The sequence below is a fragment of the Sciurus carolinensis genome, chromosome 8 (assembly GCF_902686445.1).
Source record: "Sciurus carolinensis chromosome 8, mSciCar1.2, whole genome shotgun sequence".
Lineage (NCBI taxonomy): Eukaryota > Metazoa > Chordata > Mammalia > Rodentia > Sciuridae > Sciurus > Sciurus carolinensis.
This window is the reverse complement of record NC_062220.1, coordinates 66,183,209-66,201,745: the sequence shown is the minus strand read 5'-3', so window position 1 is coordinate 66,201,745 and position 18,537 is coordinate 66,183,209. Positions and strand designations below refer to the sequence as shown.

Sequence of the window (18,537 nt, the reverse complement as noted above, 5' to 3'; positions counted from 1 at the left end):
GAATTACGGTAAATGTTGTAGTTTAATACAACATTTTTCATCTCATAGTTTCTGTGTGTTGTGAATTTGGAGGCAGCTTATTAGCAGGGAGATTCTGGCTCAGGGATGCAGTCTTTTGAAGATTTGGCTGGGGCTGGAGGATCTACTTCCAAGCTGTTGGCAGGAGGCCTTGCTTCCTACCACGGGGGCCTGTCCTTGAGTGTCCTCACAACATGTCACTGTCTTTGTCCAGAAGGAGTGATCTCGGAGGGAACCAGGAGGCGGCTGCAGTACTTTTTATGACCCACGCCAGGAATTACTGAGTATAGCCCACACTCAGAGGAGAATTTAGGTTCTGCCCTTTAAAGGGAGACATATTAAGTAATATGCAAGTGTATTTTTCAAACCATCACCCTGGTGAAGTATAATTGAGAAGGTAAAGCAGTGCATGAGAAGTCAGAAGATTTGGGTTCCAGACCCACCTCTGCTGCTTGCTTTCCCTTGAAGGGTGTGATTTATCATCCCCAAACCTCCATTTCCTCCAGGAAAATAGGCAATGAAAACGCATAGTCTTTTCAGTGTGTCAAAAAGGAGATAGCAACTAGATAAAATACCCAAGCTGGGCTCTGTAAACTTGAAAGTGGTAAAGACTTTGTTGATGGATGTGGCTTCTTACTCTGGTCCTACCATTCAATAGCTGTGTAATCTGAATATGTTGTTTAACTCATGTGTGACTCAGTTTCCTCATTTGTAAAACTATCGATTATAGCACCTACCTTATGGGGTTATTGTGAAGATCAGATGAGAATTTGCATGATATATTCAGCATAATATAGCACATTAGACCAGGTATTATTTGATAAATAGTGATTTTAAGACTCTTCTTCATGCCCATGTCCTTTCTGTTATGTGTTTTTAGGCTTTAAGCCAGTATTTGACCTTAGGACTTTTACATAGGTATTTATGAGGCACTCCTGATTATATAGTGTATCAACTTGTGACTGTAATTTAATGTTACTATTATATTATTACTCTCTAATTGCTTCATATGTTCTTGGCAAATTTTGATATATTTAAGTAAAACTTTTCTTTTTAAAAGCATATCACTGATTATACAGAAGTAGTTTGTTTAGAAAATATTTGAGGCATTCTGAATCAAAATAGTGTCTTTTAAGTTTGCCAAGTAGTTATATTCTTATTGGTACTCAGATTTTATGTCCTTTCTATGGGACTGTTGAAAAAGGGTGTAGATTTTCCAGGAAAATTTTCAATTTGAAAACTGTCCCTTTGGTAATTAGAGCTTTGTTAAACATTTTTTCACTAGTTACTATTATGAAAACAACTTGCTTTTTAAATGAATGAGACAGGGTTTATTACTTTTTCCTGTAGTAGAAAAGTAAAACTTGACACTGCCTACATAGAGCATTGTTAAAATATATTGTAGCAGAATATCTTTGTAAAGATTTCTAGAGAGCTTATTTCATTCAATTTCTTTTTAGAAGTAAGCTTCAGTAGCAGCAAAATATCATAGATACCTCTTTGGAGATAATTGGGATTAATTTAATACATGTTAGTTTTCTTTTTAGAAAAATACATAACAAGCTTGTGACTGAACCAGTTTTCTGTAATGTACAAGAAATAATTTACACATTTTTATTGTGATTAAACAGCATAAAGTATACATCAGTACAACTTTGGGCATGTAATTTGCTTAGGTTATAGTACTCCTCTTCTTCTTCTTCTTCTTTTTTTTTTTTTTTTTTGTGGTGCTGGGGATTGAACCCAGGGCCTTGTGCATGGGAGGCAAGCACTCTACCAACTGAGCTACATCCCCAGCCCAAGTATACATTTAATAGCTGTTAAGTATGTAATTATAGTAGTATAAACTATGAGCATTTTGTTATGTTGTAGCATGTGATTTTTTCTTTTAAAAAGTTTTTTAGATGTTGACAGAACTTATTTTATTCATTTATTTATAAGTGGTGCTGAGAATTGAACCCAGGTCCTCACATATGCTAGGTAAGTGCTCTGCCACTGAACTACAACCCAAGCCCCTTCTTTTTTTTTTTGGCTTGGAGTTTGTGTGTGTGTGTGTGTTTATTAGTGCTGTTTCCTTCTATCTTTAAGACTGAACATAATATTCCCTTGTAGTTGCACATATTTATTTAAAAGCCCGTCAGTCTCACAACTAAGTAACAGATTAATTTTACTTTTGTGGGGAAATTTGCAGTACTTTTCTTCCCAATGTGTATTTTTTACTGTGTTTTTGGTGTGTGTGTGTGGTACAAGGAATTGAACCCAGGGGTACTTAACCACTGAGCCACATCGCCAGCCCTTTTTTGGGTCTTTTTATTTTTTTTTTTCAGGAAGGAGGACCGAACTCAGGGTCTTACACGTGCTAGGCAAGCTCTCTGCCACTGAGCTAAGTCCCCAGCCCCACCCTTTTTAAATTTTTATTTAGAGATTGGGTCTTGCTAAGTTGCTTAGCAAGATTTTTCAGGGACTTTTTCAGGGACTTAGAAACCTTGTTCCTGTTTATACCTAGAGTTGTTAAACGAAATCTGACTTTTGTTTTATTTTGATATCACCATACACCTATAGTTCATTGACTTTCATGTAACAATTATTTGAATACTTTTTATATGCCCTGTACTGGGCAGAGGTGACAAGGAAGATCTGTTTTCTCCTTGAAAAGAATTGGGTGAAAATCAGTTGAGTGCAAAATTCTTCACTTAACAGGATAAGGCAATACTGCAATTGGGAATACTCTAAGTACAGTTGAGAGTAGTTGGAAGCTAATAAGGAAGCTGAAAGTTACTGATGATGAAATAATCGTTTCCTGAATGTAAAAATTTTAACACCTTGATAAAAGCATTTGATTATTTTGCTGTTATATATTTGCCTAGGAGGGAGTTTTTCCAGTTTATAATAAACAAATCATCATGGGGTACTTTACAAGGAGGTGGGTGGTAAATATTTTGTACTCCTTTGCTAATAAAAGTTAACTTTTTTTTTTTTTTTTTTGGGTGCTGGGGATCGAACCCAGGGCCTTGTGCTTACAAGGCAAGCACTCTACCGACTGAGCTATCTCCCCAGCCCCTAAATTTCATTTTTTAAAAAAATTTTTTAGTTGTAGATGGATATAATACCTTTATTTAATTAATTTGTTTTTATGTGGTGCTGAGGTTCAAACCTAGGGCCTCACACAAGCCAGGCAAGTGCTCTACCACTTGAGCCACATCCCCAGTCCTATATCTTTACTTTTTTGAGATAGGAAAGTATATAACATTTTAAACCAGATGGATGTATTGTATATTTTGTGCTCTTCAATGTGGTAACTTAAAGCGTTTTTGAACACTTAAAGGGTGGCTAGTGCATCTGAGGTTTTATTTCATTTGTGTTTTGCTGTCCTGGGGTTCAAACCCAGTGTCTTGTGCATGCTAGGCAAACATTCTACCTCTGAGCTACATTCTCATCCTTAATTTAATTAAATTTAAATAGCCACATGTAGTTAGTGCCATGACACTAGATAGCCGATATAGAATATAGGTCCATGAGGTCAAAAGACCATGTCTGTTTTGGATATTTCTTTCTTGTTCAACTTTTTATTCCAAATACATTGACTTCTTCATGCATAAAATATTTATAAATGAATCAATGAATCAATGTGAGAAAATAATCATATTTCAAAGGACAGGATGTTTCATCTTACTCCTAATCATAAGTGTTTTCTCACTTTTGCAGTATACTGGATCATATTAACTTCTTTTGTCTGGTCTTGTCCATTTCTTAAAATCTGAGAATGAGTTTAATATAGCTCATTATCAAACTCAAAATCTACAGTTTGGTTTTTGGTTTTTGAATCTGGGAGAGGAAATTAGGACTGAGAATTGAGATACATCATAATGGACTCTTTAGACATTTGTCATCAATATAACAGTTGTCATTGTTCTTTGTTCTATTTACACAACTTAAAATGCCCTTTTTCTTCACTGTTTTAAATCAGAAAGTAGATGAGCAAGTTTTTTTTTTTTTTTTAAGTGCCTATGTGGGTGAAATTGAATGGGTTTAAGTCAAAAGAATTGCCTAATTGTTCATTTTCCAGAGTCTATACAGCTGAGGCTAAGTAAAAAAGACTTGCAGATAAAGTTAATTGTGTGCTTTGGAAATATGGAATAATGGAAGGCTTATGCAGCTGAATCTTTAAATTAGGTATATAGGATAGGAGTCTACAAACAGGCTTGTAGGCCAGATATAGCCTGTCACCTTATATTTGCAGGCCATACATTTTAAGTGATTGAAAAAATTTAAAAGAATATTTTGTGACACAAAAATATGTAATTCAGATATCATTGTCCATAAATAAATTTTTGTATTGAAGTCCCTTTTTTTTTTTTTTTTTTTTTTTTTTTTGGGATTAAACCCCAGGGACACTTAACCACTGATCCTTATCTCTAGCCCTTTGTTTAAATTTTGAGACAGGTTCTCACTAAGTTGATAAGGCTGTCTTTAAACTCAGGATCCTTCTGTCTCAGACTCTCAAGTATCTGAGGTTATAGGCATATACCACATTCATTTTGTTCATATGTTATCCTTGCACTTTTGCGCCCAGAAGGGCAGAGTTGAGCAGTTGCAATGGAGAGCATATTATTTACTGTCTGAAATGTTTACTGTCTTGGTCTTTGGAAAAAACATTTGGCAACCTCTGGTGGGAATGCTATTGAAAAATGGAATGATATGACATTGTCAACTAAGTGGCATAGGTTTGTGAAAAGAGACTCATAATTAATGCCTGATAATCTTGTTGAATCCAGCAGTGTTTTTTTTTTTTGTTCGTTTTTTGTTTTTTGTTTTCTTTGGTACCAAGAATTGAACTGAGGACTCTTAGCCACTGAGCCACATCCCCAGCCCTTTTAAAAATATTTTATTTATTTTGGCTGGGGAGATAGCTCAATCGGTAGAGTGCTTGCCTTGCTAGCACAAGGCCCTGGGTTCGATCCCCAGCACTGCAAAAAAAAAAATAAATAAAAAACTTTATTTAGAGATAATGATCTGGCCGAGTTGCTTAGTGCCTCACTAAGTTCCTGAGACTGACCTTGAACTCACAATTCTCCTGCCTTAGCATCCCTAGCCTCTGGGATTACAGGCATGTGCAACTATGACTGGCTGGAGCAGTGTTTTGAAACAAGGTGCTGAAATAGAAATGCACTTACATTGAGTCAGAAGATGTGTGTAGGAAATCAGAGTTCACTATGGTTTGCATTTGGGATATCCCCAAAGGCTTTTGTGTTGAAGTCTTGGTGCTTAGCTGGTAGTGCTATTGGGAGGTGGTAGAAACTTTAGGAGGTGGGACCTAATTAGAGGAAGTAGGTCATGGGGGCGAGTTTTGACTCTGTTTTGTCCTCAGCCCCTCCTTCTCCTCCTACCCACTTCTTCCTGGCTGCCAGGGCATCAGCTTTGTTCCAGGAACTCCCTGCCATGATAGTCTGCCTTATCATGGCCTAAAAACAATGGAGCCAAGTAACCATGTGCTAAAACCTCAGAAACCATGAGCCCCAAATAAATACTTCTTCCTTTAAATTGTTTATTTCAGGGCTGGGGAGATAGCTCAGTTGGTAAAGTGCTTGCCTTGCAAGCACAAGGCCGCGGGTTCGATTCCCAGCACCACAAAAAAAAAAAAAAAAAAAAAAAAAAATTGTTTATTTCAGGTTTTTTGCCACAGAGGTGGAAAACTAACACAGGATATATGAATAAGGATTCTTTCTTCAACAAAACTAAATGCTGATAGGGAACTTGACAACTGAACACACATTTCTATGATTTTTTAAAAACATTTACTCTCTAATTTTTAAGACCTCAGTACATGTATCCTATATGCAGGGTCCATTGAGAGCAGGTTTAGGCTTACCCAAAAAGAAAAAAAAAAAAAAAAATTGGGGGGCCTGTAGCATGTTTTTTAATGTCATTTATATTTGGGCCTTAGCCCTGCAGTTTATTCCTTTGCCTCTCTTTATTCTGTCTGCTCTTTGTCTGCTCTATACTTGATATATTCCATTGTTCTTCTTTCTCCTTTCCTTGATTAATTGAAGCTTATCTGCTTTTCCACATGCAGGTCAACCCATAGCTGGAGCATGTGGGGTTGCATGGGAGGAGAATGACAAAATTAAGAGTGTCTGACCTTCTATTGAGAAGAACAGCAGTTGTAAAGAGTCATGGAGTCAAACAAGAACAAGCTGGATTCAGAAAGTAATTTGGTGTGTCTAGGATAGAATTTTTCATTCAGGGAATGTTTCAGAGGTGAAACGGAAGATCTAGGCAAAGATCATATTATGAAAGAACCTTTCTTGTAGCAGTAAGTTTTTAAGTCTCGGTTTGTATAAGGTTCTTCTAGGCTAAAAATTCTTTGTCCTCCATCCCCAGAGATTCTGAACCCAAATTGCAAGAAATCCTCAGGGTGTGTGATGCAGGAAGTGACCATGTAAGGATGGGTGGCATGAGGGCATATTATGGAAGTTCTCCATGTCTCTCTTGAGAATGCAGTTTTTGTTAGTAGAAGAGCTATTTTAAGATTCTTCTTCAGACCAGCAAGGCTGTGTATGCCTATAATCCCATCTATGTGGGCAGCTGGGGCAGGACTGCTTATTCCCAGCAATTTTAGTGAGATCCTATATCAAAATTAAAAGGGCTGGGGATGTAAAGGATAGAGTGTCCCTGGGTTCAGTCCTCAGTTCACACACAAAAAGATTCTTCCTCAGGAGAGTGATGCTAAGCCACCTTAAAAAAAGTTACCCAGAATGCATTAGAATTAGGAAACATTTGAGGTGATGAGGTAAGTAAACTAGGAGACTGTAGTACTAGTTAATTTGTTTTGGCCTCCTTCCAGAAATGATTTGAAGTGGTAAGATTTCAGATTCAGGACAATAATAAGAGGAAAAGAAAGAATTTGGATAGGACTCTGAAATGGAAATAATAAAACTCCTGACACTTGGGATAAAGATGAGAAGTGAAGGAACATAAATTAGGTTAGGTTTTTGAAAATGCAAATGATATTAGCTGATATTTTGATGAAAAATTAAAATTATTTTTATCTTTTGGAAAAGGGGTAACTTTATAAATGACTTTTCACTTTTTGTGAATATCTCTTGAAAGTTACTGTCAAATTCTAATTGGCTACAGTCTTACTATCTTAGTTTTTTTGGTACTGGCGATTGCACCCAGAGTGCTCTACCACTGAGCTACATCCCTGGTCCTTTTTATCTTGAGAAGAGGGTCTAGCTAAGTTGCTGAGGCTGGTCTCAAGCTTGCAGTCGTCCTGCCTTAACCTCCTGTGTTTCTGAGATTACAGGTATGCACTATGGTACTTGACTTGTTTATTGATTTTATTACTACACTTTCACTATATGCCAGTGCAGACTGTCTTGGAATTAGATGAGATTTAAATAATATACATTTTTTTTACTTGAAATATTGGTTGGCATATTTCAAAATAAAGTTGTCGAACATGAACCAGCATTCCTACCAACATTCCTGGTACTACTCTCATTTTTGTATATAGTTCCTTGTAGACCAGTTGCATACATTTTTGTTTGTTTTGTATTTTTCAGCTTAACATAATATAACAGTAAACTGTTATATTTAGCAGTTTTTTTTTTTTTTTTTTTTTTTTTTTTTTGGTACTGGGGATTGAACCCAGGGGATGCTTTACAAACACTGAGCTTCATCTCACCTTTTTAGGGTCGGGTGGGAGGGATATTTTTCACCAAGTTGCCAAGATTAGACTTGAATTTGAGATCTGCTTGCCTCAGTCTCCATAGTCACCAGGATTAAAGGCATGCATGTACCCTCCTGGGCAGGGTTTTGACATACAAATGCACCAATGAAACTATCACTGCAATCTTGATAATAAACATTCCCTTTATCTCCAAAAGTTTCTTTCTGCTGCTTTGTAATCCTTCTCTTGCTCTCTATCTCCTCCTCCTCTAGTTTTGAACAACAGCTAATCCTTTTGTCACTTTAGACTATGTATTTTATAAAATTTTCTGACTTCTATCATCAGCATAATTATTTTGAGATTTTTTTTATCTTGGAATAGGATCCCATTGTATGGATACTACTGTTGGTTTATATTTGTCATTAGTTGATGAATGTTTGCATTCATAGCTGCAGAAAACATTTGTGTTTAGGTCTTTATATGGACATATTTTATTCTTGGGTAAATAGATGTGTAATGATTGAATCATAAAGGAGGTGAAACTTTTAAGAAAATGTCAAAGGTTTCTAAAGTACTATATTTTTCTTCCCATCATTTTTGTATAACACCAGTTCCGTCATATCTTCTCCATCGCTTGACGTGGACAGTCTCTAATATTTTGGAATACTATAATAGATGTGTGTTGAGATGTCATTGTAGTGGGTGGTTTGTTGTTTTGGTTTTTGGTACTGGGGATTTAACCCAGGGTTGCTTTACCACTGAGCTATATTCCTTTCCCCAAGCCTTTTTTTTTTTTTTTTTTTTTTTGAAAGTTGTTGATGGACACAATACCTTATTTTTATGTGGTGCCTCACATGTGCTAGGCAAGCACTCTACCGCTGAGCTACAACCCCAGCCCCTCCCCAGGCCTTTTTAATTTTATTTTATTTCTAGCTAGGGTCTGACTGAATTGCTGAGATTGGCTTCAAATTTGTGATCCTCCTGCCTTAGCCTCCCCAGACATTGGGATTACAGGCATGTGCCACCATGCCCAACATCATTGTGGCTTAATTTTCTTTTTCTGTAGTGCTGGGAATTGAACCCAGGTATTTATTTGAGCATGCTGTGCAGGCACTCTTCCATTGAACTGTGTGCCCAGTCCTTGCTGTTTAATTTTCATTTTCAAATGACTAATGATATTGAGCATCTTTTTATGTGCTTATTTGCCCTTCTTAAATTTATTTTTGGATATGTGTCTGTTCAGATCTTTCAACTATTTTTTTAAAATTGGGGTTGTGTACTTTATTTTTATAAAAAATTTCACTACATAAAGCTTCATGGTTGCTGGGGTGTGGTGGCACATGCCCGTAATCCCAGTGGCTCAGGAGGCTGACACAGGAGGATCAAAAGTTAAAAGCTAACCTCAACAATTTAGGGAGGTACTAAGCAACTCACTGAGACCCTGTCTCTAAATAAAATACAAGAGGGTTGGGGATGTGGCTCAGTGGTTGAGTGCCCCTGAGTTCAATCCCCAGTACCAGGAAAAGAAAAAAGTTTTATGGTTTCAGAGTTGTTTAATTCTATTTTTTTTTTTTTTTTTTTTTGGTACTGAGGATCGAACTCAGGGCCTTGTGCTGGCAAGGCAAGCACTCTACCAGCTGAGCTATCTTCCCAGCCCAATAATTCTATTCTTTTGATACCCACAAGGCAAAAGAGGGGCAAACATTATAAATTCCAATTTATATTTGAGGTAGCTGAGGATTAGAAAAATTGGGAGGTCTTGTCTGATATAACCAGTCTTTGGTAGAGTTGGGATTAGTACAGCATCTATTGTTATGGATAATAGAGTTTTTTTGTTTCTTATCCATACAATTTCCAAAAAGGTTTGACTGTACCATATTGAATACTAATGACTCAACGAAAGGTGTGGTGTGGGCCCAGCTAGCATCAGGTAGACACCCAGTGAATAATTGAGTGAATGGGTGAAAGAGCATGTGTTTTTAGCTTGTTTTCCCTCTTATAGGAATCATATGAGTTTGGTTTTTAATTTAGTCTTGGAGACCATAAGTTTGAGCAATTATCCATGGCTCGTGTTTTTTTAAAATAATTTTTCTAGTTGTCGATGGACCTTTATTTTTATTTATTTATTTATTTATTTATTTATTTATTTATTTATTTATTTTTTGCAGTGCTGGGGATTGAACCCAGGGCCTTGAGCTTGAGAGGCAAGCACTCTACCAACTGAGCCATATCCCCAGCCCTGGACCTTTATTTAATTAATTAATTTATATGTGGTGCTGAGAATCAAACCCAGTGCCTCACACATGCTAGGCAAGTACTCTACCACTGAGCCACAACCCCAGCCTTTGTGTTTTTATTTTAAAAACTTTTATGTATTAATTTAATTTAATTGAAGTATAAAGTATATATAAAAACATATTTACATGTATAGGTAATTGAATTATCAAACATGAAGATACCCATATAAACCACTATGCTGGTCAAGAAATAAAATTTTGCCAGCAATTTTGAGACCCCCTTGTGTCCCTTCTGAGTCACTATGCCTTCCCTTTTCCTCAAAAATAATCACTATTGGGGGCTGGGGTCGTGGCTCAGTTGTAGAGGACTTGCCTCGTACGTGTGAGGCACTGAGTTTGATTCTTGGCGCCACATATAAATAAATAAATAAATAAATAAAATAAAGGTCCACAGATAACAAAAAAATTTTTAAAAAATCATTATCATTTAAAATTAAATTAACATACCATTTGTATTTATTTATGAGCTACAGTATCATAATTCAATGTGTGTATACATTGTGTGATAATTAAATCTGGGTAACTAGCATTTCCATCTCCTCAAATATGATTTCTTTGTGTTACGAACCTTCAAACTTCTTCTGCTTTCTTATTGTTGGACTTTGAGGTTCTTGTGATATATTCTGAATGCAAGCCCTTTATCAGATATGTGATTTACAAATATTTTCTTCTATTTTGTGACTTGTCTTTTCATTTTCTTGGCAATCTTTTTTTTTTTTTTTTTTTAACCAACCAAATTTTTTATTTCTACACAAATCCAAGACTTCTGCTACAAATAATTTTAGTGTGGGCAACACCAACTTGGCAAAGTGCTCTCCTAAGCGTTAACATTTAACTAAGTTTAACTTTAAAAGTACAATTTAGAATTTCTTGGCAATCTTTTGAAGAGTAGAAGTTCTTAGTTTTAATGGAGTTTAATTTGCAAATTTTTTCTTCCATATATTTTGGTGTTGATTCTAAGCAGTCATTGTCCAGTCCAGCTCCTGAAGTCTTTTATGTTTGTCTTCAACATGTTTATAGTTTCAGATTTTTCTTTTAGGTTTGTGATAAAATTTGAGCTAATTTTTGTTCATGGAGTGTAGATCAGAGTTCACTTTCTTTTTTCTTTTCTTCTTTTTTTTTTTTTTTTTTTTTAAACAAATGGTATCCAGTTTTCCCAGCACTTTTGTAGAAAAGACTGAATTGCCTTTGCAAATTGTCAAAAGTTATTTCACCATATATGTGAGTTCTATTTCTGCTCTCTGTTCACTTCCACTGATTTTCTTGACACTAGTGCCACATTGTCTTGATTATTACAGCTTTTATAGAAACCTTAGAAGTCAAATGATACATGTTCTCTGAATTTAATTTTTATAAAGTGAAAGAAGTACTGGATTTTGATTGGGATTGCATTGAATTCACAGATCAGTTTGGGAGAATTGACATTTTAATATTGACTCTTTTCTCTATGAACACAGTGTATGTGTGCATTTATTTAGGTCTTATAAAATTACTTTCAAATAATATTTGTAGTTTTCAGTGATAGGTCTGTTATGGGTTTGAATATGAAGTGTAATCCAAAAGCTCCTGTGTTAACGCAGGAATGTTTAGCAGTGAAGTGATTGAATTTTGAGAGCTGTAACCTAATTAGTTCATCCTAGTTTGAATGGACTAATTGGGTGGTAACTGTAGGCAGGTGGGTGGGGCGTAGGTGGAGGAGGTTGGTCACAAGAGTGTGTGTCCTGGGGTTGGGGAGATAGCTCAGTTGGTAGAGTGCTCGCCTTGCAAGCTCTAAGGCCCTGAGTTCAATCCCCAGCACCGCAAAAAAAAAAAAAAAAAGAGTGTGTGTCCTGGAAAGGTTCATCTTCTCTGTGACCCCCCACCCATTCCTGGCTGCCATGAGGTGGGCAGTGCTCCTCCACCATGCCCTTGAACCATGGTGTTCTGCCACATCTTAGTCTCAGAGCAGTGGACTCCACTGACCATAGACTAAACCTCTGAAACCGTGAGCCAAAATAAACTTCTCTAAGTTGTTCTTGTCAGGTATTTTGGTCACAGTGATGAAAAGCTGACTAACACAAGGTCTTACTTTAGTGTTTAAAGGTTTTTGATGTAATTCTTAGGGCATATATTTCTGATTTCAAATTTTTACTTATTTTCTTTAAAAATGATTATATCATGGTCACTTAAAAATAATGTTTTTAATAATTTTTTTTTTTTAGAGCAGTTGTAGGTACACAGCAGGTTTGCGAGAAAACTATAGAGATTTTATGTATACTCTCTGTCCCATACTTGTACAGTTTGCCCCAATATCACCATCTCCAGAGTGGTATACTTGTTAACGATCCTTTAACCTACATTGATACATTATTACCCATTCTCCATAGTTTAGGGTTCCCCCTCAGTGTTACACATTTTATGTATTTGGACAATATCATAATGACACATATCCATCATTATGTTATCATACAGAAGAGTTTCACCATCCTAAAAATTCTGTGTCCTGTCCACTCACTTCTGCCCCTTCAACTCCTGCCAACCTCTGATCTTTTTAGTCTCCATAGTTTTGACTTTTCTAGAATATCATATAGTTGAAATCATATAGTTATATAGCCTTTTGGAGTGACTTCTTTACTTAGTAATAGCATTTAAGTTTCCATCTTACTTTTTTTTGGCTTCATAACTCATTTTTTTCCATATCAAAATAATTTTATTTAAAAATTTCATACATCATTAAAAAAAGATAAATTAATTTTTACATCATAAAGATTTAAAGATATTTTTCTGTTCCACATTATTTTTCTGTTTTTCCTGTTTTAATTTAACTTAATTGTTTTAAGCATTATTTCTTGATTTTGTTCCAAATTTTTTTTTGAAATACATTTTTTTTAATGAAATACATTTACTTGGATACAAGTTCCTTAATCCTACTATTATGTATGATTACAGTGTAGCAGTAAAAGTCTTTTTATTAATGTATTAATAAATGAAGAAAATATAAGAATAATGTTATTAAACTCATTTCTTAGCAGAATAGCATTTTCTTGTCTGGATATACCATAGTTTGTTTATTTATCTACTGAAGAATATCTTGGTTGTTTTTAATTTGGGCATTTATGAATAAAGCTGCTGTAAACATCTGCATGCATGTTTTTGGACACAGGTTTTCAGCTTTTCTGGCTAAATATCAAGGAGTTCAGTTACTGAATTGTATAGAAAGAATATTTTTAGTTTTATAAGCTGTAAAACTATCTTCCAGAGTAGCTATATCATTTTTTGTTTCCTCCAACAATAAATGAGGGTTCCTCCTTTTGTTTCACATGCATCGGCATTTGGTGCTATCAGTGTTCTGGAATTTGGTCATCTAAGAGGTATGTAGTAATATCTTTTTTTTTTTTTTTTTTTTTTTGGGTGCTGGGGATGGAACGCAGGGCCTTGTGCATGCGAGGCAAGCACTCTACCAACAGAGCTATATCCCCAGCCCCCGTTGTCTCTTTTTAAACTGAAAAGAGTGGCATTGTTTTATATATTTAGCAATATCTTTAATGTCTGCTTAGTAGAAGATAGATGGATTTTCCTATTTGTTTCATTTAGTCATTGGGTTATTATTTTGATTAAAGTATATGAAGAAAATCTGGGTTTGGATATATAGGTAATTAGAAAAGCGAAGAGTATTTTAATAGTTTCTTTAGGTAATAGTTTCTTTTGGTACCACACTAAAACTTGGCAGAGGTTAGAAGAAAGGTTAGTTGTATTGTTGAATCTGAAACCACTATATCCCCATATGAACTTTTTGTACTCTGTTTTATTTCTTGGTTTTCTAATGCTTCTCCTCTGTATGTGATTTTATAATATCATAAATTGATCATTTGGCAAATATTGACCTAGGTATACAGATCTTCACAGATAACTAAATGTTGACAGACATCATTATACAGTATCTAAAAACAGCTCACTAATATCTCATCAGAAACATTTAATTATTGAGACCTCTTACACTTCTGGTGGAGACACAAATTGTATAAAATTCTAATGTTCCCTTGAAAGCTTGAATGTTATCGTTGGCAAAAACACTGTCATCTGTTTTCCTTTAATTGATAGACTTGTTTCATTATGTTTTTAGAAAATGTTGCCATATATCCAATTCTGAATAACCATAGTTTGTAGCCTATTCTATCAAGTAAAAATGTTGTTTCATGAAAAAAAATTGATGAGCTCAGAACTCAGTTGCTTAAGTGCTTTTTCTTGAGATAGCCAACATATTGTGGTGTGTTGCATAAGTTCTTTATGTATCTTTCTCATTTTGTCACACAGAATTTTACAAAGATATGTTTAAGGGTAGAGATTAATAAAAGAAAACAAAAAGGTTTTTACTCTTTCAAGGACATTTTAAAAGATGGTGGTGAAGAATAAGTGGGTGTAGTTGTGAATACCTGAGATCCCAGCTACTTGGGAGACTGAGGCAGGAAGATCTCAGGAGGCCAGCCTTTGCAATTTAGCATGATCCTGTCACAAAGTAAAGAACATAAAAGGGCTGAAGATATAGCTCAGTGGTAGAGCACCCCTTAGTTCAGTCCCCAGTACCTCAAAAGGGAAAAAAAAATTACTAGTACAGTTAGGGATCATAGACTTGATGCACACTCAGGCACTAGCATTTTCGCCCACTATTGGTATTGCACTGTCGTTAGACAGAACAATTAGAATTATTTATTCTCAGGGGCTGCGGGAGTTTGTGGGCTTCACTTTGAGAACTGCTTTTGGACCAGTATCACTCAGTGTTCAGGACTTGACTGTTAGCTCCTCTGAATTCTTCTGGATATCTCAGATTAATATTGTTTCTTTGTTCATTATTTTGTTACAATATTTAACATCCTGAACTTTGTGAGTTCCCAAAGATGGAGTAGTGTGTGAGTCATCATCCAATTCTCCTGTGCTTGGTGTTCGCTTCCTGGAACACAGTAGGTGGTCAGTAAATGTTTATGGAGTGAACTTGGTAACTGAGTGAACAGGTTTAAGAACTCCCAGACTAGTCTGGAATCTTTTACTAGAGGAGAAATTCCTTTATGTATCTGTCTTCAAAATTCCTAAGAGCATGTATTTTAGGCACAGAACTTTAAATAATATTTATAGTGATGTCCCAGATTTATACATAAAAGGTGAAATTACTCTTATTATTCTTTGCTTCAGAAGGGGATTTCTATGATTAATTAATGCAAGAATGGATCAAAGAGCAAGTTTTGAATAACGTTTTCTGTTGGGGACATGCACCCTCCCTACTGAGGATCAAACTCTCAGGGCTCACAAAAAAACTTTGTGAAATAGGAATAGAAAGATCCTTCTTTGGGACTGGGGTTATAACTCAAGTGGTAGAGCATGTGCCTAGTATGCCAAAGGCTCTAGGTTCATTCCTTAGGAAAAAAAGACCCTTCCTTAAAGTCATTAAAATAAAGGTGAGTTTTAACATGTTTTCTGTGATTATAGTTAGTGTTATAAATATTGTTATACCCATTTAAAAGCGGAAACAAGATTGAATTAATAATTAGTGTTCTAGAAATATGTTAGTAGTATTCTAGAAATATTAGTGCAGTCAAAAACCCCCAACAAAACACAACAGATTAGAAAGAAGCAAAGTATACTACTTTCAGATGATTCTGTTTACTTGAAAAATCCTAATTTGGAAGTTAAATTAATTTTAAATATTTTATCAATAGCCTATTGTATATATAAAATGAAAAATTTTTAGCCAAGTGTGGTAGAGCATGCTTGGAATTCCAGGTACTTGGGAAGTTGAGAGAGATCTCAAGTTTAAGGCCAACCTGTGCAATTTAGTGGAGCCCTTGCCTCAAAATAAAACAAAAAAAGACCTGGGGATGTAGCTCAGAGAAACACTCCTGTGATTAAACCCCAGTACTGTTACAAACACCCTATTTAAAATAGGATAAAAACAATTTAAGACTTCTCTTTTGTAATTGACGATTTATTTATTTATGTATTTATTTATTTAGTGTGTGGTGAACTCAGGGCCTTGTGCCTGCTGGACTCTTGTCCAGCTCTTACCACTAAGCTACACCACCTAGCCCAATAACTGAGGAAATTTTAAGCAGATAAGTAATTTGGATAAGTCACTTAATTAGACTATTAGTCTAATTAAGGTCAGTGATTTTAGTTTGAGACTCTTAGGGGTGAGACTCTTAGATTATTTAAAAAGTTCTTATAGCAGTTTTTACTAAATTTAAAGATGATAAGATTTCAGGTTACCTTTCCTTTTTTATTTTGCTTCACAATAATTTCGGATTAGTACTTTATATTAAAATATTTTATTTTCAGGTTTTTGGTTATAAGAATTGCATTGAAAGATATTTTTTTAAAAATTTACTTTTATTTTTATTTTTGGCACTAGGAATTGAACCCAGGGGTACTTAACCACTGAACCACATCCCCAACCCTTTTTATTTATTTATTTTTATTTTGAGACAGGGTTTAAGTTGCTCAGGGCCTTGCTAAGTCGTTGAGGTTGGCTTTGAACTTGTGATCCTCCTGCCTCAGCCTCCCAAGTTGCTGGGATTACAGGCATGCACCATGATGCCTGGCTCGTATGTTCTTTTTTTAAAATTTTTTTTTTTTTTTTTTTAATTTCAAACTAGAATTTGAGCGGATGGCATATTAAACCCCCTACTACCTGTCACATAAATTTAACAATTATTAGGATTTTGCTCCATTTCTTCTGTTTTCACTTATTCTGCAAATGCATTTTAAAGCACATCTCTGATATTTTCAGTTGTATTCCACATGCATTGCTGTCATAGTCTGTCTGGGCTGTCATAACAGTGCTTTGACAGCATATACTGAAGTGCCTTAAAGAACAGGCATTTGTTGGAGGCAATAAGTGCCTGTGTCATTAAGTTCTGGTGAGGGCCGTCTTCCTACTTGCAGACCAGGCACCTTCTGCCGGTGTCCTCACATGTGCAAGAATGAGAGTCCAAGGACTCTGGTGTCTTTGAGTTCCAGTTCCATCAGGAAGGCTCCACCTTCATGATTTTACATATCACTAATTAACCCCAAAGGTCCTGCCTCTCATTACCACCACATTGGAATTTAAGGACTTAAGCATATGATTTTCGGAAAGACATACTTTAGGCCACAGAAATAACTAAAAGATTCAGATTTTTTTTTTGAAACATCACAATATATTATCACTTCTAACAAAATTAACAAAATTCCTTGGTGTTTAAAGCACTCTGACTTTAGGTAAGGGCTTTTTACAATTGATTTGTTGCATTTGAGATCCCAAAATAGGTACATCTGTTACTGTGGTATGCCTTTTAACCTGGGTAAATGTAACAGAGGTTTAAAAAAAAAAAATGCAATTGTACAACAGGTAACTTTCCCCCTTTAACCTATATTGTGTGGAAAAAGGACAGAACACACAGGATGGAAGGGACTGCTATAGAGTAAAAGATACTTAAAATGCATAACAAACAAATGGTAGGAATAAACTTTTTTTTGAATTCTGATCTTAATTGTACAAAGATGGTAATATCTTAAATTCTTATATAACTCCAACATTCTAATAAATTGGTACATGTAATTATTTTGGTTGTAAAGAAATAAAGAACAGTGTTCTGATGCTATTTTCATTAAATAAGGATTTTATGTTGCTCATGAATTATTAGGGTATTTTAACACTCCCAACACACTAATGAAAATTATTTGTGAGGATATTGTTGAAAGTCAAGATACCATTCACTTTTTTGTTTTTTTTGTTTTTTGTTTTTTGGTACTGGGGATTGAACCCAGGGGCACTTGACCACTAAGCTACATTCCCCAGCCCTATTTTGTATTTTATTTAGAGACAGGGACTCATTGAGTTTCTTAGCATCTTGTTTTTGCTGAGACTGGCTTTGAGCTTTAGATCCTCTTGCCTCAGCCTCCCAAGCTGCTAGGATTACAGGCATGTGCCACTGTGCTCAGCCCATTAACTTTTTTTTTTTTTTTTTTTTTTTTTTTTTTTTTTTTTGATTACCAGGAATGGAACACAGGCATTTGACCACTGAGACACATCCTCATCTGTATTTTGTATTTTGTTTAGCGACAGGGTCTCAATGAGTTGCTTAGTGCCTCACTTTTGCTGAGGCTCGCTTTGAACTCTCGAGCCTCCTGTCTCAGCCTCCCAAGCTGCTGGGATTACAGGTGTGTGCCACTGTGTCCGGTTAACTGTTGGATGTAGCTTTCAAAACTCCTCCAATGAGAATTTGTCATGATAGTTTAGTAAAACATTATAAAAAAGAAAGAATTATTAAGATTTTTTTTGTCTCTTCTACATTAATAGTAGTGAATATTTGATGTAAAATGCCAATTCACATATAAATTTAACCAGTAGGGGGCAATAAATGAATATGATTTTTTGAAAGAAAATAAGAAAAAATCGTATAAATCTTAAACAATATAACATTTGAGTTTTCCACAAATAAAATTGTATGCTTATGCCCTTCCTATATTCTTTTGTTTGAACAGTCAATATAGAATTTATTCTAACATGCATAATTGGTTTTTAAGGTATGATTGATTTTT

General features: G+C 35.2%; 1 protein-coding gene and 1 non-coding gene across 4 annotated transcripts in view; one reads left to right on the top strand and one right to left on the bottom strand.

Annotated features, from left to right (window-relative positions):
- The window catches only part of Srpk2 (SRSF protein kinase 2), a 204,506-nt gene that overhangs the window by 15,530 nt on the left and 170,439 nt on the right, over positions 1-18,537 (top strand). The window lies entirely within an intron of this gene.
- Trnag-ccc (transfer RNA glycine (anticodon CCC)) lies at positions 1,741-1,814 on the bottom strand. Its single transcript has one exon. It is a non-coding gene; the product is annotated as a tRNA-Gly (tRNA).